This window comes from Balaenoptera physalus (assembly GCF_965194825.1).
Source record: "Balaenoptera physalus genome assembly, chromosome: 11".
Classification (NCBI taxonomy): Eukaryota; Metazoa; Chordata; class Mammalia; order Artiodactyla; family Balaenopteridae; genus Balaenoptera; species Balaenoptera physalus.
In genome coordinates, this window is record NC_138896.1 from 15,667,318 (window position 1) to 15,694,927 (window position 27,610).

The 27,610-nt window shown below is 37.9% G+C and overlaps 2 long non-coding RNA genes across 2 annotated transcripts; both read right to left on the bottom strand.

The window, feature by feature from the left end:
• Window positions 1-3,858: 3,858 nt before the first annotated feature.
• Window positions 3,859-25,755, bottom strand: LOC309638855. The gene is made up of 3 exons (XR_014251356.1): window positions 25,403-25,755; window positions 21,306-21,420; window positions 3,859-11,390 (listed from the first exon to the last, which is right to left on the bottom strand). It is a non-coding gene; the product is annotated as an uncharacterized lncRNA (long non-coding RNA).
• A 261-nt stretch (window positions 25,756-26,016) lies between these two features.
• Window positions 26,017-26,452, bottom strand: LOC309638871. Its single transcript, XR_014251373.1, has 2 exons — window positions 26,413-26,452; window positions 26,017-26,324 (listed from the first exon to the last, which is right to left on the bottom strand). It is a non-coding gene; the product is annotated as an uncharacterized lncRNA (long non-coding RNA).
• Between the last annotated feature and the right edge of the window lie 1,158 nt (window positions 26,453-27,610).

The window sequence follows — 27,610 nt, forward strand, 5'->3', positions numbered from 1 at the left end:
GAAGCCTACACAGCCCACTGAACCAAACTTAGCCACTGGGGACAGATACCAAAAACAACGGGAACTACGAACCTGCAGCCTGTGAAAAGGAGACCCCAAACACAGTAAGATAAGCAAAATGAGACGACAGAAAAACACACAGCAGATGAAGGAGCAGGGTCAGAACATACCAGACTTAACAAATGAAGAGGACATAGGTAGTCTACCTGAAAAAGAATTCAGAATAATGATAGTAAGGATGATCCAAAATCTTGGAAATAGAATAGACAAAATGCAAGAAACATTTAACAAGGACATAGAAGAACTAAAGAGGAACCAAGCAACGATGAAAAACACAATAAATGAAATTAAAAATACTCTAGATGGGATCAATAGCAGAATAACTGAGGCAGAAGAACGGATAAGTGACCTGGAAGATAAAATAGTGGAAATTACTGCAGAGCAGAATAAAGAAAAAAGAATGAAAAGAACTGAGGACAGTCTCAGAGACCTCTGGGACAACATTAAACGCACCAATATTCAAATTATAGGGGTCCCAGAAGAAGAAGAGAAAAAGAAAGGGACTGAGAAAATATTTGAAGAGATTATAGTTGAAAACTTCCCTAATATAGGAAAGGAAATAGTTAATCAAGTTCTGGAAGCACAGAGAGTCTCATACAGGATAAATCCAAGGAGAAACACGCCAAGACACATATTAATCAAACTATCAAAAATTAAATATAAAGAAAACATATTAAAAGCAGCAAGGGAAAAACAAAAAATAACACACAAGGGAATCCCCATAAGGTTAACAGCTGATCTTTCAGCAGAAACTCTGCAAGCCAGAAGGGACTGGCCTGGCAGGATATACTTAAAGTGATGAAGGAGAAAAACCTACAACCAAGGTTACTCTACCCAGCAAGGATCTCATTCAGATTCGATGGAGAAATTAAAACCTTTACAGACAAGCAAAAGCTGAGAGAGTTCAGCACCACCAAACCAGCTTTACAACAAATGCTAAAGGAACTTCTCTAGGCAAGAAACACAAGAGAAGGAAAACACCTACAATAACAAACCCAAAATATTTAAGAAAATGGGAATAGGAACATACATATCAATAATTACCTTAAATGTAAAAGGATTAAATGCTCCCACCAAAAGACACAGACTGGCTGAATGGATACAAAAACAAGACCCATATATATGCTATCTACAAGAGACCCACTTCAGACCTAGAGACACATACAGACTGAAAGTGAGGGGATGGAAATAGATATTCCATGCAAATGGAAATCAAAAGAAAGCTGGAGTAGCAATTCTCATATCAGACAAAATAGACTTTAAAATAAAGACTATTACAAGAGACAAGGAAGGACGCTATATAATGATCAAGGGATCGATCCAAGAGGAAGGTATTACAATTGTAAATATTTATGCACCCAACATAGGAGCACCTCAATACATAAGGCAAATACTAACAGCCATAAAAGGGGAAATCGACAGTAACACAATCATAGTAGGGGACTTTAACACCCCACTTTCACCAATGGACAGATCATCCAAAATGAAAATAAATAAGGAAACACAAGCTTTAAATGATACATTAAACAAGATGGACTTAATTGATATTTATAGGACATTCCACCCAAAAACAACAGAATACACATTTTTCTCAAGTGCTCATGGAACATTCTCCAGGATAGATCATATCTTGGGTCACAAATCAAGCCTTGGTAAATTTAAGAAAATTGAAATCGTATCAAGTATCTTTTCCGACCACAACGCTATGAGACTAGATATCAATTACAGGAAAAGATCTGTAAAAAATACAAACACATGGAGGCTACACAATACACTACTTAATAACGAAGTGATCACTGAAGAAATCAAAGGGGAAATCAAAAAATACCTAGAAACAAATGATGACAATGGAGACACAACGACCCAAAACCTATGGGATGCAGCAAAAGCAGTTCTAAGAGGGAAGTTTATAGCAATACAAGCCTACATCAAGAAACAGGAAACATCTCGAATAAACAGCCTAAACTTGCACCTAAAGCAATTAGAGAAAGAAGAGCAAAAAAACCCCAAAGCTAGCAGAAGGAAAGAAATCATAAAGATCAGATCAGAAATAAATGAAAAAGAAATGAAGGAAACAATAGCAAAAATCAAGGAAACTAAAAGCTGGTTCTTCAAGAAGATAAACAAAATTGATAAACCATTAGCCAGACTCATCAAGAGAAAAAGGAAGAAGACTCAAATCAATAGAATTAGAAATGAAAAAGGAGAAGTAACCACTGACACTGCAGAAATACAAAGGATCATGAGAGATTACTACAAGCAACTCTATTTCAATAAAATGGACAACCTGGAAGAAATGGACAAATTCTTAGAAATGCACAACCTGCCGAGACTGAACCAGGAAGAAATAGAAAATATGAACAGACCAATCACAAGCACTGAAATTGAAACTGTGATTAAAAATCTTCCAACAAACAAAAGCCCAGGACCAGATGGCTTCACAGGCGAATTCTATCAAACATTTAGAGAAGAGCTAACACCTATCCTTCTCAAACTCTTCCAAAATATTGCAGAGGGAGGAACACTCCCCAACTCATTCTACGAGGCCACCATCACCCTGACACCAAAACCAGACAAAGATGTCACAAGGAAAGAAAACTACAGGCCAATATCACTGATGAACATAGATGCAAAAATCCTCAACAAAATACTAGCAAACAGAATCCAACAGCACATTAAAAGGATCATACACCATGATCAAGTGGGGTTTATTCTAGGAATGCAAGGATTCTTCAATATACGCAAATCAATCAATGTGATACATCATATTAACAAATTGAAGGGGGAAAACCATATGATCATCTCAATAGATGCAGAGAAAGCTTTCGACAAAATTCAACACCCATTTATGATAAAAGCCCTGCAGAAAGTAGGCATAGAGGGAACTTTCCTCAACATAATAAAGGCCATATATGACAAACCCACAGCCAACATTGTCCTCAATGGTGAAAAACTGAAACCATTTCCACTAAGATCAGGAACAAGACAAGGTTGCCCACTCTCACCACTATTATTCAACATAGTTTTGGAAGTGTTAGCCACAGCAATCAGAGAAGAAAAAGAAATAAAAGGAATCCAAATCGAAAAGAAGAAGTAAAGCTGTCACTGTCTGCAGATGACATGATACTATACATAGAGAATCCTAAAGATGCTACCAGAAAACTCCTAGAGCTAATCAATGAATTTGGTAAAGTAGCAGGATACAAAATTAATGCACAGAAATGTCTTGCATTCTTATATACTAATGATGAAAAATCTGAAAGTGAAATTAAGAAAACACTCCCATTTACCATTGCAACAAAAAGAATAAAATACCTAGGAATAAACCTACCTAAGGAGACAAAAGACCTGTATGCAGAAAATTATAGGCCACTGATGAAAGAAATTAAAGATGATACAAATAGATGGAGAGATATACCATGTTCTTGGATTGGAAGAATCAACATTGTGAAAATGACTCTACTACCCAAAGCAATCTACAGATTGAATGCAATCCCTATCAAACTACCACTGGCATTTTTCACAGAACTAGAACAAAAAATTTCACAATTTGTATGGAGACACAAAAGACCCCGAATAGCCAAAGCAATCTTGAGAACGAAAAATGGAGCTGGAGGAATCAGGCTCCCTGACTTCAGACTATATTACAAAGCTACAGTAATCAAGACAGTTTGGTACTGGCACAAAAACAGAAATATAGATCAATGGAACAGGATAGAAAGCCCAGAGATAAACCCACGCACATATGGTCACCTTACCTTCGAAAAAGGAGGCAAGCTTATACAGTGGAGAAAAGACAGCCTCTTCAATAAGTGGTGCTGGGAAAATTGGACAGGTACATGTAAAAGAATGAAATTAGAACACTCCCTAACACCATACACAAAAATAAACTCAAAATGGATTAAAGACCTAAGTGTAAGGCCAGACACCATAAAACTCTTAGAGCAAAACATAGGCAGAACACTCTATGACATAAATCACAGCAAGATCCTTTTTGACCCAGCCCCTAGAGAAATGGAAATAAAAACACAAATAAACAAATGGGACCTAATGAAACTTAAAAGCTTTTGCACAGCAAAGGAAACCATAAACAAGACCAAAAGACAACCCTCAGAATGGGAGAAAATATTTGCAAATGAAGCAACTGACAAAGGATTAATCTCCAAGATTTACAAGCAGCTCATGCAGCTCAATAACAAAAAACAAACAACCCAATCCAAAAATGGGCAGAAGACCTAAATAGACATTTCTCCAAAGAAGATATACAGATGGCCAACAGACACATGAAAGAATGCTCAATATCATTAATCATTAGAGAAATGCAAATCAAAACTACAATGAGATATCATCTCACACCGGTCAGAATGGCCATCATCAAAAAATCTAGAAACAATAAATGCTGGAAAGGTTGTGGAGAAAAGGGAACCCTCTTGCACTGTTTGTGGGAATGTAAATTGATACAGCCACTATGGAGAACAGTATGGAGGTTCCTTAAAAAACTAAAAATAGAACTACCATATGACCCAGCAATCCCACTACTGGGCATATACCCTGAGAAAACCATAATTCAAAAAGAGTCATGTACCAAAATGTTCATTGCAGCTCTATTTACAATAGGCAGGACATGGAAGCAACCTAAGTGTCCATCATCGGATGAATGGATAAAGAAGAAGTGGTACATATATACAATGGAATATTACTCAGCCATAAAAAGAAATGAAATGGAGGTATTTGTAGTGAGGTGGATGGAGTTAGAGTCTGTCATACAGAGTGAAGTAAGTCAGAAAGAGAAAAACAAATACAGTATGCTAACACATATATATGGAATCTAAGAAAAAAAAAAAAAAGGTCATGAAGAACCTAGTGGCAAGACGGGAATAAAGACACAGACCTACTAGAGAATGGACTTGAGGGTATGGGGAGGGGGAGGGGTAAGATGTGACAGGGTGAGAGAGTGTCATGGACATATATACACTACCAAATGTAAAATAGATAGCTAGTGGGAAGCAGCCGCATAGCACAGGGAGATCAGCTCAGTGATTTGTGACCACCTAGAGGGGTGGGATAGGGAGGGTGGGAGGGAGGGAGATGCAAGAGGGAAGAGATATGGGAACATATGTATACGTATAACTGATTCACTTTGTTATAAAGCAGAAACTAACACACCATTGTAAAGCAATTATACTTCAATAAAGATGTTTAAAAAAAAAAAAAGCTACAGTAAGAAAGTGTACTATGGTGTCAACGTTCAACGTAGAAAATTAAACGGATGCAATAAAGAATCCACAAAGAGACTCACATATCTATAGCCATTTGGTTTTTTGTTTGTTTGTTTGTCAATACTGGTGTAAGAAAAAATTGGATATCCATATGCAAAAAGGTAAAACTTGACTCACGTCACATCTAAAAATTATTTCAAAAATGGATTATACATTCAAATATAAAACCTAAAATTATCCAACTTCTAGAAGAAAATATAGAAGAAAATCTTACTGACTTTAGGTTAGGCAAATATTTTTAAACTGGGACTCAAAAAGAAAAACTTGATAGAAAAGACTTCATCAAAACTGAAAATATTTGCTAAATTTGCTGTTCAAAAGGTACTGTTAAGAAAATGAAAAGGTTAGCTGCAGATTGTGAGAAAATACTTGCAGAACATATATCTGATAAAGGACTTGTATTCAGAGTATATTAAAAATTCTTATAACTCCATAAGAAAAGCAAACAATCCAATAAAAAAGGCAAAAGATATTAAAGAAGACACAAAGAAGACCAATAAGCATATGAAAATTTTCAACATCAATAGTCATTAGAAAAATGTTCATTAAAACCACTAGATACGCACTAGAATGGCTAAAAGAAAGAAAAATTTCTAAAAACAGGAGATGCCAAGTGTTGGTGAAGATGTCGAGCAACTAGATTCTTATGCATGGCTTGTGGGGATGCAGAATAGAACTGCCACTTTGGAAAATAAATTGGCAGGTTTTTTTATCAATTCAAATACACACATACAATATGGCCCAGCAATTCCACTCCTAAGTACTTATCCAAGAGAAATGAAAATGTGACCATACAAAGAGTTGTACTCAAGTTCAGAGCTGCTTTATTCATATTAATAATTGTCAAAAACTGGAAAGAACTCAAATGCCCATCAACTGACGAAGGGATAAACTATTAGTGGTATATCCTTACAATGAAATATTGTTCAGCAGTAGCATAGATGTTCTCAAGAGGCTTATGTTAAGTGAGAGAAGCCAGACACAAAAGACTACATATTCCCTTTAGATGAAATTCTAGAAAAGCCAGACAAAAGGATAAAAAACAATACATACATACCACAATGATTTTTTAATATGCACAGGAAATCAAAAGACATACATAAAAATGTTGACAGGGATTGTCCATTAATGGGTTGGTGATTCTTTTTTTAATTATTTTCAACAATTTCCAAATTTGTATGAGAATGTACTACTTTCATAATATGGCCTTTAAGTGTACAGAAAGGAATGCAAATAACATATACAAATACCTTTCCAAGGAAGGGACTGCTAGCAAATTTATCATGATAGGTAATTTGTTCCACTCTATTACATCTACCTGTTTAGTTCATGTTTTTCTTATTATTGAAGAACTTTTCAAAAATGTTTCCTCACCGTGCATGTAATGGTCTGAATAGCTCAGCTTCCACAAAATGCAAATCATTTCATCAAGACAACAATGGCTGGGAATACTACCTGGGCAGGTAATTCCACAACTGAATATCAGTATTGCTCAGGTATGGAACCTTTCTCATTGTAATTGGCTTCTTCAAATGCTACATTCAGTTTGACACAAAGATAGTTCCCTGTGACAACCAGCTTATTAGCGTAGTTTTAATATGAGTTAAAGGTACAAAACTATAGAAGTCATTTTCTTGAAAGTAATTGCAGAACAAGACATTATCTGTTATCAAAGCATACGAAATGTGTTGAAAAACTTACAAAGAAAATTGATGCTGTGGGAAATTTTAAGTACATTTCATACTGACAACTCAAAATATGAGAAAAATGCCTGGTGCATGCTTTGGGGAATGTTCATGCAAGATAACAGACTTTGAATATAAACAAGTACCTAGAAAATATTTTTGAATTACTTAAAAGGATATCTGTTCTTTTTAAAATGTATGGATTTGTGAAGTAACTACCAGTAAATACCTGAAGGGGTATAGTTTTTGAGCCGAGATACAAAGTTATGCATTTCTCCCAAAATACTCTACTTTTGCTGACAAAAATACAAAATGGAAAAAGTAAAAATTTTTTGCAATTAAAAATATCCTGTGTGAAATCAAACTCAATCACCAAACATTATGCATTATATAACATTCATTTGAACCACTAACTAAAACACAAGCCATTGCTTCATCGAAGAGATAATAGCAATAACATCGAACATTTGGTGAATTCCTAGTACATACCAATAACTATCCTAAGAATTAATGTTTTGTATTCGTTTATGAAGTACTTAGACTCAGAAACAATACTTTATATCTGACTTTACCCAGAAACATTAAATTGTATGATTGGCTTTTCTTGACCACCTCTTCCTAAATCCATTATCGAAAATATTTAAATTAAGTGACAATGTGAACACTTTTTTAAGGTGCCTGTTGTGGAACAAATTATCTCTTTCAGACAAAGTTACCATTAATATCAGAGGAAATACACTTACCAAATATTCCTTGGTACTATTCTAATCCTACCTGACATTTTTCTACTGATCATTGCTCTACATTATACTATACATTTTGTCCCATTATTTACGATTCTCTATTATTTGCATTATTATTCTATTTATTGTCACATATTAGTGTCTATCTAGGATGTCTATTTGCTTCATTTGAAGGTGATGGTTCCTCCAAATCTAAAAGCTCCTGGAGAATAAGGGCCAGTTCTAATTTATCTTTATTTTCCTGGGGCCCAGAACAGAACACTGTGAGTGGTTCAGTTGCTTTGAGCTGAAGACCGTTAAGCACTAATGCTCAGAAAGAATTTTCCTCACCTTAGGATGCAGTCTAATAACCTTGGGAGAGTCTCAGGTGTGAGGCAATATTAAAGTGCAAGGCTGTCTGCACAGGTAATTAATAGAAGGCAAGCAGGACCGGGCTCCTTCCCTGAGAAAGTTCAATCGCGGCGCCTTCAGTGGGGCAAAACCAGTTTCCAAGTACCGTATTAAATGACCTTCCTTCCTGCCCTGGCTCAAAGTAAATGGAATTAAGAAGCATCAGACTTCTACGTGGCATGCCCAGGCCCTGCTCTGGCTCATTACTAAGTAGATAACTTCAGGCACCTCCATTTACCTTGCCTAGTCTCGTTTTCCCCTTCTGTAATTTTGAAATAACCTCAAAGGTCTTAATGAAGCAATATAAGTAAATCACCTCCTAGCCTAGGAAGCACTCAATCAATGACAACCATTATTATTACCTCTCTGTAGCCCATTGGTAGAGGAAAGCAAAGCGGATGTTTCATTTAACCTCAGACTGGTCAGCAGATGGTTCTGTTAACGAAGAAAACAGAGGACCTCTCAAAGGCAAGTACGGCTGGATTACTTTCACCTGGTGAATCTGTAGGGCACGGTAAGCCTATCAAGGGCTTACTGTTACTGAACGCAAGTTCATGTGCCCGATGACGCACAGTGAGGCCAAACATCGGAGTTTGGAGCAGAGAAAGGTTTACTGCAGGGCCGTGCAAGGAGAAAAGTGGCTCCTGCCCAAAACACCCCAACTCTCTAAAGGATTTCAGCAAAGCATTTTTAAAGGCACGGTGAAGGAGGGCGTGGTTAGTTGTTGCAAATTTCTTGGTGTCAGAATCCTTTGATCTTGCAGCTGTCCATGTAGGTCAGGTCACGATGTTCCTGTAAATCTCCAACAAGACAAATGTTATTCTCTGTTCTGGTGATTTTTATCTCTGTATGCATGCACTCTTAAAGGTCAGAGCCCTGAGAATAGGCTATCCCCTATATTTCAGGCTATAGGCAACATTCTTTTACAAAAGGTGCAGAGCCAACATGCCCAAGCCTGAGCAACAAAGCACAAAGGTTAAAGGAAAAGGAATAGATCCAATATGGAGTCAGATTTGTTCTTACATTACTATTCACAAAATAGTTTTTTTCCCTGCCCCCTGGAAGGAGAGTCACTTTTTCTGAGTTGGTGGACGTCCTGCAGGCTCCTCGTCCAGCAGCTCCAGGTGGACGTGAGCCAAACAGGCACCAGCCCAGGTTCAGCTCCAGCTGCAGTGACCTTGAGCCTTGAGCCTTCTCCCAAAAGCCCGATGGTTATAGGGTGGAGGATCCCCCTCCAGGCTCCTGGTGAAGCCACATCTAGCTCAGGAGTTGGAGTTAAAGGTGGATATTTCAGGGAGAGGGGCTGGTAAAGGCAAAGAGGTGAAAGTCCCAGTGTTTAAGTAGTTCTGCGCTGCATGGGGAGTGGGATGGATGTGGCCCAAGGTCTCTGGCTTCCAAGGTTGAAAATTGGTGTCTTCCAACTCTCTGAGCCTTGGTTTCTTCAGCCAGGCACATTTTCCATGATAACCCTTGCCTTGCCTACCTCAAAATACTATTTGATAATCAGAAAAACGAAAAGATGCACAAAACTGTATTTTGGAAATATAAGTGCTCATGATTCCCTCAAGTCCCTACTTGAGAAATAGTCAAGAGATGTTTCTCTCAGGCTACTTGAGGCTCTTAGACAAGTCACTGGACTCAGCTTGTCTGGAAAATGGGAAAGACAACTCCATCTCGCTAGATTTGTGGGAGATATGAAAATACAAATACTCTCACAGCCTTCTGGAAATTCCTAGATCAGCAAAAAATGTACCCTAATTAATTAAATGTTTCTCCCAAGAGAATACCTCCAGTTTATTATATCTGAGGCATACAGAAAGAGCCGGAAATGTTTCTGTTGCAATATCGAAAAGCAGAATGGGCACTGCTGTCTCTCTCCCTGGTCCCTCCTGGCTGCATCTTTGGGTTTGTGTTTTCTCTACTCCCATACATTTTTTTCTTTAAATTTGGTTGGAGTGTGGAATCTAGTTTTGCCATTCCTTGCTCCCTCTTTTTTCTTTAGGCTGTTCTTTTCCTAACGGATTCTCCATACTCCATTAGACCCCATACTTTAGGATTAGAAAGACCAAACACTTCTCCAGGGGACCAAGCTCTGTGCTCAGCTTGTCTGGCCCTGATTCCCTCCCAGGTCTGCTCTGGATGTGTTTGCTCAGAGGTAGCAGAGACGTCATTCAGTTCCTGGTTCCCTTAGAGATTAGGACTGAAGGTTCGCCACGGGTGCATTCAGCTCACACATTCCTTCAATCTCTATAAACATTAAAATGCAGCAGGTATTATGCCTGCAGACCTCTGCGAAAATGTTCTGGTCGTGCTGACCAAGGAAATCAAGTCCATTAGAGCCACCAGAGCTCATCCTCACTTCCAAGAAGAGAAGACTCATAAATGCTAGGCGGTTGTAAACAACAAGCAAATTGTTTTTAAATGTATTCTCTTTGGCTTTTAAATCTCTTTGGCTTCTGAATATGAGCAAAGTAATATGGTCTTTGACATCAAAAGAATGAAATTGAGCCACTGAGAAATGAGTAGATGAGGATTTGAATAGAACAAAATATTCCAAACCTATCAGAAAATGCTGGACCATCCCACTCTATTTTTCCTCATATCCAACATCCCCCAAACCGTATATTCTTCCCAACAACACAAAAATGGGGGGAAAGTCATTTAGAAGATGCTTAGACATTTAGCATCATACAGAGTATGAATATTAAAGCTTTAATTTATATCTAATTAAATCCCAGTGTTTTATGGGGAGGCAGCATAGCATTGCTGTTAAGACATTGGTCTTAGAGCACCTCTGCTCCTCAGTATCTAGTGACCTTGAATAAAGTATTTTAATCTTTCTGAGGTAGTGGTGTATGATCAGGGATATACAATGGCAATAATTTGAGTAATTCTTTTGCTGTATCATTCCATGGACTGCCTCGTACCAATTCAGAGAACTCAAGCTCCTGTTCTTCTGGAACCACTTCTAGTATCAAAATCTGTATCAGTCAGTGTTCAATTAGAGAAGAAGAACCAGTGAGAGATAGATGATAGATAAGCAGATAGGTGGATTATAGATGATAGATAGATAGATAGATAATTTATTACAGAAAATTGATTTACATTTGTGAGGGCTAAATCAGCAAGCCAGAAATCCATAGGCCAGGCCATCAGGGCGGAAGCATCATGAATAGAATGAAACTCCATGGGCACAAGCCAACGCTGTCATCCAGGAGCAGAATTTCCTCTCTCTGAAAGGGAAACCTCAGTCAGTCCTGACTTTAAGTCCTTTCAACTGATACAGTGGGGCCCACCCAGATTATCCACGTAATCTCCCTCACTCAAGGTCCAGCGATTACAATGACTAATTACACACACAAAATACCTTCACAGCATTGGTGTTTGATTGAATCACTAGTCCAGTGTAGGAAGGACTAGTCTAGTGGACTCTAGTCAAGTTGACACATGAAAACATTATCACAAATGTTTAAAAAATCCAATACCTAGGTATAAACCTAAAAAAACACAAAATTTACAAGATCTCTGCATTGAAAACTACAGAATTACTAGGAGAACTACATTAAAAGATGTAAATGAATGGAAAGTTATACCATGTTCGTAAATTGAAAGGCTCAATATTGTAATGCTAACAATACTCCCCAAATTTAGTGATAGGTGAATACAATCCTACTTAAATCCCTAGCAGACACACACACACACACACACACATATATATATACATAAATTGACAAATGAATTTTGGCAAAAAGGCAAAAATCACAAAAACAATCCTGAACCACAACAAAAAGCTGGATAATTTACATCCTAGATATCAAGACTTATTATAAAGATATATTAAGACAGTATAGATTGCCATAAATATCAAGAGAACAGAATAGAATTCAGAAACTGAAACATACATATGAGGTCACTTGATTTAGGACAAAGGGGCCACTCACTGCAATGCACTGGGGAAATGATAGAATTTTCTACAAATGGTTCCGGGTCATTTGGATAGCCATGGAAAAAAGTAAATCTTTATTCTTACCTCATATTATACACACACAAAAATCTGTCCCAGAGGGACTGTAGATCTAAACGTGAAAGGTAAAACAATAAAGCTTTTAGAAGAAAACACATGAGAATATCTTCATGACCTTGGAGTAGGCAAAAATTTTGTAAGTAGGATACAATAAGCACTAACTGTAAAAGTATGTATATTTTTACATTTGTATAGAGATATATATATTAAATTTAAGAATTTCTATTCATCAAAGGGCACCATTAAGAACAGAAGAGAATGTAGAAATAGACCCACACCTATATAGTCAATTGATTTTGGCAAATATGCCAAGAGAATTCAATGGGAAAAGGAAAATATTTTCAACAAATAGTACTGAAATTGACTCACCATATGCAAAAAAAAAAAAAAAAAAAAATCAACTCCTACCTCACACTTTATTTAAAAACAAAAACAAAAAAACCCCTCAGGATGTAGCATACACCAGATGATAACGGTCTAGTTTCTGATCTGAATGCTGATTATAGGGTTGTGTATGCTTTGTGAAAACATTTCAAGCCATACACTACACTTCTGCGTGTATACTACACTTCTATAAAAAAATATTTTGTGTGTGTGTGGATAAATAGACAGATTGTATATACTTTACTTAAAGCCCTAACCTACGTGCTATTATTATAAACTATCTCTAATCCACACCCTAATTCCACAAGGATAGAAGAAATTTCCCCTACCTTTAACTTTAGAAGTATTTATTTGTGTCGTAGACATTTGGGCTGCCATAACAAAAATGCCACAGACTGCGTGGTTTATAAACAACAGAAATTTATTTCTCACTGTTCTGGAAGCTGGAAGTCCAAGATCAGGGTGCTTGCATGGTCGGGTTCAGGTGAAGACCCTCTTCTGAGTTGCAGGTTGCTGACTTCTTGCTGTGTCCTCACTTGGTGGGAGGGGTGAGGGAGCTCTCTGGGGCTTCCTTTATAAGGGCATTAATCCCATTCAGGAGGCTCCACCCTCTTGACCTAATCATCTCCCAAAGGCCCCACCTCCTGTACTATCGCTTAGGTATCAGGTTTTCAACATATGAATTTGGGGAGGAAAAAACAATCTCTAACAATTTGTGAGTCCTTTATGGTACATCCTACTTTCTTCCCTGCAGTAATGTTGCCAGGTACAGATTTTATTTCATCTACTAGACTATAAATACATCCATCAAAGAATCTAACAGTATTTGGGCCACAGCAAGGACTCAGTAATTACATATTGAGGGAGTGAATGAAACTTTGGTTTAGTTTTTTTTTTTTTTTAATTTTATTTATTTATTTATTTATTTATTTATTTATTTATTTATTTTTGACTGTGTTGGGTCTTCGTTTCTGTGCGAGGGCTTTCTCCAGTTGCGGCAAGCGGGGGCCACTCTTCATGGCGGTGCACGGGCCTCTCACTGTCGCGGCCTCTCTTGTTGCGGAGCGCAGGCTCAGTAGTTGTGGCTCACGGGCCTAGTTGCTCCGCGGCATGTGGGATCTTCCCAGACCAGGGCTCGAACCCGTGTCGCCTGCATTAGCAGGCAGATTCTCAACCGCTGCGCCACCAGGGAAGCCCTGGTTTAGTTTTGAAACAAGCCTAAAACCTGTTGTTTTTTTTTTTAAGCCATCATTATAGCATTGAAATATTTATGGTTAAATGAACTGCTGACAATGCACGGTGTGAATTAATTTCAGGCATAAATTCTACAAAAAAAATTTCTCGTACATTGTACATATAAAGCAATATGACTGGTACAATCTTTTTAAACAATTGAATAGCAAATAGATTTTTTTCATTAAAATGTATATTTCAACATGAAGCAGTCCCTACTGGCGTGCAGGAGAGAGAGGCATTATAGTCCAGCAGTTGATACATTCACTGGGTACCTGGAATAGATGCCCATAGCACATCTAGTAAACTGTGATTATTTGTTTACCTTCCACTTCCCTCACTAGACTTGGGGTCCCTCGAGGACAGGGACCCTATCTTATCCATCTTTGTATGCCCCATACTAATTGCACATCTTTACTTTGGGGGTACACACAGAACTCACAAATTATATATAAACCCAGATTTTTGGTAGATAAATAAATAAACCTAACTGAATACTTTGAAATCAAAAAAGCTTCATTTTAAGCCTATCCTTGCTTTGAACTCACACACTGCCAGAAAAAGTGAGAAATTTCTTTTCCTTCTTTCCTCATTCCCTCCCTTTCTACTAACAACAATAACAACAATAATACTGCTTAGTAAATTACAATTTCTATGTTGAATCATCTTCATATCAACATACTTTCTCTACTTGTCACACACTAGATTACACATGGTCATATTCCATCACAAAAGTGACATCTCTTTTGAGAAAAATTTGTTTCTATTGACTCTTCTGTGCCCTGGTATGTTTGAACATAAATACTTTTGATCATCCAGGGTTAACAGGCCCCAGGTAAGCGTCATGCCCATTACTAACCCTGCCCTTTTGCTTATTAATCTCTCTAAATATTTCAGGATTGCAAATACACTTTCTTTCAAATGAACTCCAGTTGATTGATAGGGATATCTTGGGGTCCTGTATTGAGAAAGATTCTAAAGTTACCTTCGGTAGCAGCAATAAAATTAGTAAAGGAGATTGGACAAGTGGTACACATACTACCTATTTGCCACCCCTTTTCCATGGCCTTTAATTATTTAATTCCTAAGTGAAAATTGAAACAGTCACCCTTTTATTCATTAGTTCTTCCACTCATTCAAGATATACTTTTGAGCACTGACTATGCTAGGCTCCTAGCAGCCAGTATGATTAGAGAATTAGCTAAGTGCTCTAGAACATTACCTCATAGGGTCTTATGAACAAGATATTCTTTTTATGGTTTGTACCATCATTTTAACAGTGTCGATTAATGATACTTCATAACACTTCTCTTTGGTTAAAAAAGTGTATTGTGTTTTAAACATTATGATATCTCATTCACCTTACATAACATTCCTGTTAATTGCAAAGACATATTCTTATACCCATTTGACAAATAAGAAAGTGAGTCATAATAGAGCATAATGTAGCAAACCAGAGAGCTGAATCTGGGTTTCTCTAACCATAGAATGTTAGATAAGAAAAATGTGCTGATGATCATTCTAGTATTTCTATAATAATGTTTTGTTTTTGTGACTTCCCAAGAGAAGTCCCTTTCATGATCTTTTTTTGCTCATTCACTGCATGCTTAGACTTTGCTAAGTACGAAAAGGCCAGCATTCAAACACAGGCAGGGAATAAATTCAAATAAAATTGAGAAGCTGGCACCAGAATTGTAATTTTAATCTTCTTCTAGAAATGCAGAGTTTAAGTAGTTGTATTTTCTCCTTTCCTTCCCTTCAAGTTGAGTTTGCTTTTTGATATGTGTTCAACAAGCATACACACATGCTGATTACCCTTCATACCTGCTAAGTTGGAGAAAAGGAGTATGTGAGTGTGTGTGTGTGTGTGTGTGTGTGTGTGTCCAATAGGAAGTAAAGCGAGAAAGAAAACTTATACAGAAATCACACAAGAACATAGCTTGCTGATGCTGTTCTCATTTGTTTCTCTTTTTTTCTCTTTTCTTTGTGGCATGGCAGCCACAGGACACTAGGAATGGCTAGAGAGAAATTTTTTTGGTTCCCTGTGACCCTCAGTCAGAAGGCATGTCATGTAGATGGACAAAACCCTAAGATTTGGGTCATTTATTTTGAAAATCTCGTACATTTTACCAGCTGAGCATTGGTTACTGCTCCCTGAAACCAAATACATTTTCATTTTCTAGCTCTATTTTCCATGCATCTTCCCATGAAAAGAAATATCAGGCTCTCAGGAGTGATTATTTAGATAGGTAAAGGCTAGTCCCACATCCTTAAGACCAAATGACATCTCTAATCTAAATTAGACCAATTTTGACTTGTGAATTGCAGGGTTCTGAATATTATTTTATGTCCTCTCTTTAGATTCACTCCTTTCAATTATCTTTCCTCCACGTTGAGAATTTTAAAATATTGCCCAAGTACTTCCTAGTAAAGCATTATCCCCTAAGTATTTCTTAAAGAATTGGTTAACTCGTGAAATTGTCCCTCTACCAAACATTTGTGAATTTAATTAATTCATTTTCTTGACTTCATAGGTGTGATATCACACGTACAAATTATAATATACAGATCTACTTCCTGGCAGGGAGCACCTTGCGTTTAGCACAACAATCGATTACACCACACACACATCATTCATTAGCACTAATGGGCATCATGTGCATGAGACCCCACTCATTAACTGGAAAATTAAACCCCCTTGTGTATAAATAAATCACACCCCCAGCTATAGAAAGGCACTTATTTTTATCTTTACATTTGCATTTCAGTGCTGTCTAATAAATGCAATTGGACTGTTCTGTAATATCTTTCATTGTAGCAAAGATGTGGCTTTGCTGAGAACAAATTCCATATGCTGAACTCTGTCCACTTCAAGCCCAACAGAGTAGTGTTAGAACCATCATTATCCTTTACTCAGTCACTAATATTCCACGTCAAAAGACGCATGATCAAAGTGGAGGAATGTTTTGCAGGCTGATAGTAAGGCACATAGGTCCTACTAGCAGGGAAAACTTTTGGCTGAGTTTCAGGCAAAACGGCCTCTTGAACTCCAAATGTCACCCTTACCTGTTTCTGTCTGTCTGAAATGGTGCATAAGCTATCATCAGTCTCTGTGTTCTGACTTCCTCAGCTGTAAAATGGGATAATAATAAGACTGAGCTCATTAGGCTGTTGGGGGGAGTAAATGAAATAACAGACATGAAGCATTTGTCACAAGACCTGCCAGAGCAGAACAGAAGCTAGAAAAAAAAAGCTGAGATGATCCACCAATTAATTGGAACCACTTAAATCTTGATAATGAGGCCCTACTGTGTGTCAGTCACTTTAAGGGGTGCTTTTCTTACCTCATCCCAAGCAATCCTCACAATTCTGTTAGACAGTTACTATTCCCATTGTACACATAAAACAATGTTGCAGTTTATAGGAACCTGGTTCAGAGAGGTTCAGCAGTTCTCTCCAGGTTGCACAGATTCTGATGCAAGGATTCTGGGATTAAGGTCTATGCCCTTTCTCTGATCAAAAAAAAAGCTGAAGAACAAATGCAGGAGAACTTTTTGTTCTAGAAAAATACCAAAGCCCCATAAATGGTTTTTTCTCAGAGAATTTTTATAGATAATATTTAGTTTAATAAAACAGGAAAATGTTTTTAACAATATCATCAAGTATGGAGAGATTCAATGATAGAAACTAGAATATTAGGCATCTTTAGCATCGAATAAATGAGTTTCGGAGTAACTTTGTTACCTTGCAAGCCAACTCAGCTCAAACCTGTCCTGCTTCACACATGGGGGATAAAGATAACCAGTCAAATTTTCTATTTGTCAAAATTTCCTGGGCTTCCCTGGTGGTGCAGTGGTTGAGAATCTGCATGCTAATGCAGGGGACACGGGTTCGAGCGCTGGTCTGGGAGGATCCCACATGCCGCGGAGCAACTAGGCCCGTGAGCCACAATTACTGAGCCTGCGCGTCTGGAGCCTGTGCTCTGCAACGGGAGAGGCCGCGATAGTGAGAGGCCCGCGCACCGCTATGAAGAGCGGCCCCCACTTGCCACAACTAGAGAAAGCCCTCGCACAGAAATGAAGACCCAACACAGCCAAAAATAAAAAATAATAAATAAGTAAATTTTAAAAATTTCCTGGTAAAACTGCCAGAATGCCTAACTTAGTTTAAAAAAGAGAAAGAAAGAAAAGGGTTGGTTTGGGATACAACCCACAAGAGAACAAGGATGCTTTTATCCGCATTTATACAGAGATTTTTTTAATGTTTACTTGTAATATGATTAGTGTTTGAAAAGATTTATCTAGTATAAAAATAGTTTTAAAGTTGTAAAAAATGTTTTAAATAAATAAGAGGCTCTGAGAACCATCTAGCATTTACAACATTGTTAAGTACTGATTGAAGTGTCATTTTAGTAAAGCTTCTAACATTTCTTGCATAAACTAGTGCCCTTATATGTCTACATAAACAGTTTCTCCATTGCAAACAGTATGTAGTCTTGGCTCTTAACAAAGATGGATACCTCGAACAAGGGATTAGTATTAGCATTTCTTCACCAAATGGTGAAAATTCATTATGACCTCTTCCTCTAATATATCGTTGTATAATCTATATTATATTTAGACCCAAGAAACTAGTATAAGAATTTCCATGGGGAGAAAGGTGGCATTTTATTGTAAGTCAGAGAGAGATTTTTCCATACAGGCACTGCTACCCTTCCTGTATGTATAAATTAATAGAAGATTTTTTTAACTTAGTTTAAAATATATATATATATAACATATATAAATACATAAAACACAGAGAGGACATTAATACTATTTTGTGTTTTTTCTCAAACTCAATGCAGTTCTGTTCTTTGATTTGTGTGTTTTTGTATCTATCACCACTCAGAGTACCTAAGATTCTAAAATGTTGGATTCTGAGACATAACCATTAGGATAGTTGTTACATATTTAATTTCATGCTCCACTCAGCATAAAGCAGTTGTGGGACTACAGACCAAAGCAAATTAAGTGGCTTCTTAGATAATTTCCTGCTTAATTGAAAGCAGGTAGCTTTTTAAAAGTAATAATTGGCTTTGTTTCAAATGATTGTAAAGTTCTTTCTTTTTTTTTTTTTCATACATGGTTATAGGGTAACATTCTACTTAGTCCAAGCACAATGGGTTGGAAGTCTCCCACTAAATCTAAGGGACAGAAATGTGACCTAGTTCTGGTGACAAATGAATGGAACACTCCATGGAGGTGTGTGGATAAGGAGCAAGGTGGAGGAAAAAAAGAAAATACACACATATACACATATATGAACACACAGATATATCTTTTTTTCATTAACATGTACAATAAATTAGATTTCCTTTCTATCACTCTGCTTTACTCTTAGCATTGGTTTAATGTTAGCAAGTGGTCAGTTATGAGATTGGTAGCCCCAGTTCATATCTAACAGACAGGGCTTCCTCATTACAGTATAAAACTAACCTTCAGCTGTGATATACTCTATATGACTATAGGAGATGCAGTCCTAGAGTGAGTGAATGAGAGCATATTAATAAGGAGGACATAAAGGAATTAGGTTTGATATAAATGCCTCTATAATAAGTAGACTATGGAGTTCCGTTTTCCCAGGAGTCAGTATTCAGAACTTTTCAAATAAATTAGATCTGCTAAAAACCTTTTAAATTACAAAAAAGAGGGAATGCTTTCTTGTTGCCTAGATTTAAGAGAAAAACAGAGAGTCAGAGAGAAAGAGAGACCGAATGAGGCAGAGAGAGAGGAACAGGTGTTCTTCAGAACCAAACATTTTAAAACACTACAAGGGAAATACACATACTGAATTTTTACATTCAATTGCCAAGACGATTCATGCAACTGATAACGGTGTACATCAGCACCCTAGAGCCATGGGATAAGTGCTAGAGGTGCATTTTTGGTGTTTACTAAAATTCTAACTTGTCCGAGTCTCTCTCTTTTTTTTTTTTTTAATTGAAGTTACAGTGGATTTACAATACTGTGTTAGTTTCAGGTGTGCAGCATAGTGATAGTGATTCATTTTTGTTTTGTTTTGTTTTTTGACAGATTATATTCCATTATAGGTTATTACAAGATATTGGGTATAATTCCCTGTGTTATACAGTAAATCCTTGCTGTATAAGGATAATAATAAGAGGATATGAAGTTCTAGAAAGAATATGAAACTGGAAATTCAAATACTGGCAATAACTGCTCTAGACACTAAGGATGGTGCTAAGAGAACTCCATTAGGTACCTCATAAGGTATAAAGATAGTCCTAGAGAATATTAGTTTTGAAACTGGTTAGGTTCTCAGTTTCTTCTCATATTTTGGCATATTTGACATATTTTGGCATTCTTCCAACATTACTCTCCTCAATACTCAATACAATTTTTCAGAGATTCCTAAAGGAAAAATCAATAGCTGGTTGTTGCTTGAAAAGATGATGCCTGAGTTTCTGGCTTGAGTATCTGAATTAATGGAGATGCTGTTTAATGAGATAGAGAACACAGATGAGAGGGAGAATTTAGGCATGTTGAAATTGAACAGCCAGCGACACATCTAATTGGAGATATCCAGTGATAATTAGAGACCCAATCCATGAATCTGGATTTAAGAGAGAGATTTGAGCTAAAGACATACATTTGGAATCTTTTAGCTTTTTCATACTACTTCGAATTGGACAACATTATCCAGGGTCAGTACATAATGGAAGAAGAGGGCAGAACCTCACATCACATGAAAATTTAAGGAAAAGAAAGAAAGAGAGAGAGAGAGGGAAAGAAAGAAAGAAAGAAAGAAAGAAAAGAAAGAAAGAAAGAAAGAAAGAAAGAAAGAAAGAAAGAAAGAAAGAAAGAAAGAAAGAAAGAAAGAAAGAAAGGAAGAAAGAAAGAAAGAGAGAAAGAGAAAGAAAGAGAGAGAGAGGGAGGGAGGGAGGAAGGAAGGAAGAAAGAAAGGAGGAAATTCTCAAAAGAAAATGAGAAAGTAAAGAGAAGTAGGAAGAATTTTACTTAATGAAATTTCCAGGCCCTTAACCTCTAACTTTCTTCCAGCCTTTCACTTACTGTTTGTGCTCTACTGCCTTCCCTATTCAATCACATTACAATCACTTTCACCTCTCCTTTGCACTGTCAATAGTCTTTCTTATTGACTTAAACCACTACCCTACTATACTTTCTGCCTTGGATCAATTTTTTAAAACCCACATTTTTATAATATATTTACAATGATATCTTTCCTATAACTACCTTTCTGGCTGTTACTGAGCCTAAGATTAAAAGACTTCCAGGGTAAGCCCTCTGGCTCAAACACCCAGCCCAAGTATTTAGCTTGCATAATCACTATATAAGTGCTATATTGAGTATGACAATGGGAAGAAATACTAATATTTAAACATATATCATTTGTTAGTCTTGCTCTCTGGTACAACTTTTACATATATTTACTCTTAAAAACCATGAATTAATTTTACCGGCCTTTAAAAAGCTAAGAACCTTACCCCAAATCTCATTAAAATACAGATATTCTGCTTCCAGAAGTCTTGTCCATGCCACCAGGCTCAGCTGCCTTCCAAAGTATAAGAAGGTATTATTCCCTCCTTCAAAGTATTTTCTCTGTTGGGAAAGATGAAAATCCACTTATACTAAAATAATTTGAAAATGGTACAAACCTAACAGAAATAGAAACTGAGACCCCTTCATAATCTACAATGTAAAACAAAGAGGTATAGCTCAATGGTTCTCAACTCTGGCTGCAGTTTTTTAGAATCACCAATGGTGGTTTTAGAAAACATTGGGTCTTTCCAGAAAGATGCACCAGCAGTACTTTCCCCTATTCTTTCTCCTAAGTACAACTAAAAACACATTATGTGAAAAATAAGCATAAAAAGACTGAAGACAAGGTGAAAAGAAGTAGGCAAACCAGTAGGGAAACTACAAAATGCTAAGGAAAGGAATCAAACAAAGTCTAAATAAGTGGAGAGACACACTGTGTTCCTAGATTGGGAGACCCCACATAGTAAAGATGTCAATTCTTCCCAAATTGATATACAGTTTAACACAATTCCTATCAAAACCCCAGCAAGGTTTATTCCAAAATGTGTATGGAAAGGGAATGGAACTAGAATAGCTTTTTAAAAACGTACAAAGCGAATGATACTGGAGGAATCAGTCTACCCAGTTTCAAGGCTTATTACATAGCCACAGTTGTCAAGACAGTGTGGTGTATATGGAAAGATGGATAAATAGATCAATAGAACAAAACAGAGAAGCCAGAAATAGACCCCCACGCATACTACCAACTGATTTTTCCAAAGGTGCAAAAGCAAGTTAATGGAGAAAGGATAGTCTTTTTCAACAAATTGGATATTCACAGGCAAAAAATGCACCTTGATTTAAATGTCACACCTTATATAATAATTAACTTAAAATGGATTATAGACTTGAATGTAAAATGTGAAACTGTAAAACTTTTAAAGGAAAACATAGGAGCAAATCTTCAAGATCTAGGACTTGGTGGAAATTTCTTAGACACGACAGCAAAAGCACGACACGTTTTAAAAAATCAAAATATTGGACTTCCTCAAAATTAAAAACTTTGCTCTCCAAAAGAGTCTTTTAAGAGTATAAAACGACTGGGACAAACTACTTGCAAATTGCATGTCTGATAAAGGACTCATATCTAGAATTTATGAACAACTCTCAAAGCTCAACAGAAACAAAACAATCTAATAAGAAAATGGGCAAAAAACATGAAGAGAAATTTCACTGAAGAGAATATGTGGATGGCAAATAAAGACATAAAAAGATGTTCAACATCACTAGTCATTAGGAAAATGCAAATTAATAACATCATGGTGAGATATCACTGGACACATATCAGAACAGTTAAAATAAAAAATGCTGGCAAGGATGGGAGAAACTGCCTCTCTCATGCATTACCGTTGGGACAGTAAAATAGTACCACATTTCTGGAAAATAGTTTGGTAGTTTCTTAAAAAACTAAACATATACTTACCATATGAGCCAGCAATCACACTCCTGGGCATTTATCCCAGAGAAATGAAAACTCATATCCACAGAAAAACCTATACATGAATGTTCATAGCAGCTTTATTTAGAACAGCTCCCAAGAAAGGAAACAACCACAATGTCCTACAATAGGTGAATAATTAAACTGTGGTACATCCATATGATGAAAAACATCTCAGTAACAGAAAGGAATAAACTATTGTTACATGCAACAACTTGTAGGGATCTCAAGGGCATTACGCTGAATGAAAAAAGCCAATCTCAGAAGGTCACAAGTTTGTATGAATCAATTTATATAACATTCTCAAAAGGACAAAATAATAGAGATGGAGAACAGACAAATGGTTGCCAAAGGTTAGGGATGGTGTGTGTGTATGGCAGGAGACTAAAAAGGGATTACACCAGGAAGATCTTTGGTGTGTTGGAATAGTTCCATGTCTTGATTGTGCTAGTGGTTATAAGGATCTGCAAGTGATGAGAAGACACAGAATTACAGGAACACTTTATACCAATGTCAATTTCCTGATTTTATAACTGTTCTATAGTTATGTAAAATGTAAACAATGGTGGAAACAAAGTAAAGGATATATGGAACCTCTTTGTACTATCTTTGCAAATTCCTGTGAATCTATAATTCGAAATTAAGTTTAAAAAAAAAAATAGATGTCCAGGCCATACCACAGACCAAGTAAACAAAAATCTCTAGGTAAGGAACTTAGCCAACTGTATTTTTTAAAAGTTCATAGGGTAATTCTAAAGTATGGCTAAGGTTTGGAACCACTGGCAGCTAATGCTATTACCGAAACTACAGGGACTGAAACACCTGTGATTAAATCTAGTTGAAGATAGGAAGGAAGAAAATAAATATGCAAATCTATTTTAGGTCTCTTGAGGGTCTCCCCCCACAATGTTGAAACCTGGCATTTAAGAGAATCCAAATAATGTGGATGGGATAATCAGTCATCTATTATGTTATAGACCATTTTATACAAAAATGCCAACCCCAATAGACTGTTCTTTGGATTCTGAAGCATTTGGTATCAATGTTACAATTTTCAAACGCTAAGGAGCAATTACAATCACATTTAAATATGCAGCAATTTTAGAAAATTAATGTTTCACTAAGTCCTCATTTTTGATGGGTAACAAAATGAGTTCGAGGGTTTAAAAAAAATAATTTAACAAACTGCTGACTGCTACCAGCAGTTTCCTGGGAAACATGTGTAAAGTAAATATTCCAATCTTGAACGTGAATTCTCATATATTAGTTATTTTTACTAACGATCATCAACTACTACCTACTAGTCTCAGAACTGTGCCTAATGTGGTTAGTAATCATTCCTTAGCACCATCATGAAAAGATACTCACTGTGTATCTATTCAATTGGGTCAGGAGATTGAAAGTTTAGGAAAGAGTCCTTCTCTGCCTTCGAAGGGTTTAAAATCCGTTTGAAGACAGAACCAAATATATAAACAATAAATAAAGCAAAGAAGGATATGCTGAAATCTGGACTCATAAAGGGGCCAAAGTGCTTGTTTTTACTGGAGGTATTTTTGCAAGAGCTAGAAAGGGAATTTGCATCCTCTGGGCTCAAGAATCCCGCAGATGAGCAGCTTCGGCAATGCAAATTTATGCTATCCGTGCGAGGGTTTCGCTTAGTTCTCAGTTGTGGACTTACTTCCAAAAATGCAGCTGTTCTGAAGCAAGAGGTTTGTCAAAAAAAAAAAGTGAAATAAAGCATCAGGTATTATTACCTCCCATCCAACCCTGGTCAATAGCTAAGTCTACTTCCCTCCCTTCCGCCCTCCCACACCCACCTCCGCCACCTTCAGGGCTTAAAGATTTTTGTATTGGGGGGGTGGGTGAGGGTGGAAGTGGGTTGCATACTGAACTATTTGCCTTACTTCGAAAACCACCGGCCTCTTCCATCTCTCTCCTCCTTTCTCTCTCTCCCCCTCCCTCTCTCCTTTTCTCCTAACCTCGCTCCCTTCCAAATACGACCCTCACGCACCCTCCATTCTAATTTACAGCACTACAACTTCCCAGATCTGTTTTCTCTTCTGGAAGGATTTATCCTTTTGGAAGCGTTCAGTTCCTAACTGTCGTGAAGTCCGATTTAAAAGCAAAATAAGAACCACTACGTTTTAAGAGGGGATAGTGCAAATTCTTATAAGAAAGTTGTTTTGTGATTGTGGGAGATAACACCTACTCCGGCATTCTTCTCTAAGACAGCTGAGGTTTACCATTTTCGCTATTCCGGCAATAAATTTTTCCTCCTTTTGCTCTACGCCTTTTGGCAGGAGCCCTGACTCTGCAGGTGTTAGCGCTGCAAGGGCTGAACCCAACCGCCAATAGGGCTGCCGAGCCTAGCATGGGATGCTGCCCAGCAAAACACAGAGCCCAGGGAGACCGCGACCGAGAAGGGAGGCTGCGAGCACGCTTCAGAAGAGATTGGGACTAGAGCCTTAGAAAACTAGAGAGTGCATTTCCCGGCAGGGGGAACCCGCAGGAGCCTGGAAAAAGAGAAAGAGAGAGACAGACAGAGAAAGAATGAAAGAAACCCACCCCCGCGCTCTTGGCCTCAGCGCGAGCGAGAGAGCGCGCGGGCTGCCAGGGCTGCTCCAGCTGGAAGTCATTGCGCCGGGTGGCGTCGGCGTTGTCACGGCGACCGCCCGGCCGGCGCCAGCGGAGGGGGGAGGCGGGCTCGGTGAATGGGTGACGTCACGCGGCCGGCGCCAGGGAGTCTGGGCGGTCGAGCCAATGAATCAGCTGTCGGGGGAGAGAGCGCGGCGCGCGGGAGGAGGGTGCTGGAATGCGCCGGGAGCCGCGCGGCCAGGGCGGAGGGAGGCGCTCCGCTCCGCCCCGCCCCGCCCCGCCGGTCCCGGGGCAGCTGGCGCGTTCCTGGCGAAGCTGGGCTGCCGCTCGGGCCCCTAACTTTGTGCCAGTTCCCCCACCAGCGCCCGCTCTGCAGGGAGGCCCGGGAGCTGGGCCTGGTACGGTTAGAGAGGACTTGTTTTCCACCTATTGTGACTATGCCATTTACTCATTAAAAAAAGGAAAACGAAATAAAACTTGTCCTGGTAGATAAAGTGGACTTTGAAAGTGCTGAATTGCTTCACTGCGGCCTTACTGTGTGCTCTGCATTGTGCTGGAATCACACACACACACACAAAAAGGAATCAGAGGGCTCAGAAGAGTTTAAGATTGTACAGGGAAGAACGAAATGTAACTCATGATTCAGGCTTGGAGCCGACTGCGTTTTCTTCCATCATTCCATTGTGCTGTACTATACAGTGTCTTCAAGGGTCTAGAAGGTGAAGGCTCTAATTTTTCAGTGCTTTTATGTTTTGTTTTTCCTCTGCCCTGTCTTGCTGTCCATTAGACAGTGACTTCCAGAGAGCCAAGTCCTGGGTCATGGTTGTTTCAGTAGCCCCAGCGTTTAGCACTCTCTCAGACAGGGTAAGCAATCTAAATTGTGATGGATAATCTACAATGCAAGAGCAAATAATCTTTGAGTAAAGGCTTGAGTCAAATAAATACCCCTGAATTCCTAAACATCTATTTTGGGTGCTTACTTGTTGGCTTTTGGTGGTGTCAAGAGTGGTGATGCATTCACTGTTACAGAAACTGGAAAACTAAAGAGTATGGCCTGAACGTTAGAGAAGATGTTCAATCTGCTGCAGTCATTCCCCTCTCCGGGTTTCTTCATCGGTAAAAGGAGCAGACGTGGTGAGATGTTCTCTTAAGACCCCTAAAGTTCTATAAGCCCATCATTGTATTTATCAACCATTAAAACTAAATTTTGAGTTTACTATTCCTATTCCATCGTGGTAAACACGATGATCATTCATTCAACGAACAGTTCAGGGTGCCTTCTACGTGAGTACTAGAAGTTTTAGTTGAATTTTTTTTAAGTTACAAGATGGGATCTCTGACCTGAAAATCTTTAAAGATATGCAAGTAAGAAATAAACTAGAAACCAAAAGAAGATGCTAATAAGCTGTTACAGACCAGTGCATCTCAAAGTTTGATGTGCATTCAAGTCACCTGGCATCTGGTTGAAATGCAGACTCAGGTGCAGGTTGCAATTCCGGATGTATTACAGGCGTCCAAGTGTTGCTGGCCCATGCACCATAATTTGAGTAAAGAGGGTCTACACTACAAAGTACTAATCATATCTTAAAGTAAGTATATGATGGGTGTAAGGTGGTGTTATTTCCTGAAAGCCTCTGGAGGAGGTGAGTTTGAGCCAAGTGTCTGAGGATGTGACAGGCTGAGGGGAATGAAAACACTTTCAGGAGAAGAAACAGCATAAATAACAACAGACGCTAGAGGGAAAGGAGCAAGAAATAAGTAGGGCAGTGGAGAGGATTTTGTTTGACTTCAATTAAGAAATATTTTGGAGAGCTACAAAAGATGAGATTGGATATTTGCTGGTGGGGGATGGGTAGTATGATAATGAAATAGGAAATTTACAATTTTAGAGCTGAAAAGAACCTTAGACATTATTAGCCCCAACTAATTTGCTACAGATGAGGAAACTGAGCAGCAAAATGATTCCATTAGGTAATGGCAGAGCTCAGAGTGGAAGCCAACCTGAAAATTGTAGATTGCATACATTCTGTAGATAGCAGAGTTCTTGATATAAGGAAAACCATTTGTTACTGTTGTGCAAAGTGGAAATATGAAGTAAGAATGAAAGCAAGAGAGACAGACCTATAGGAAATAATTTAATAGTCCAAGCATGGAGTTTCAGATAAGGTCTGGGAGATG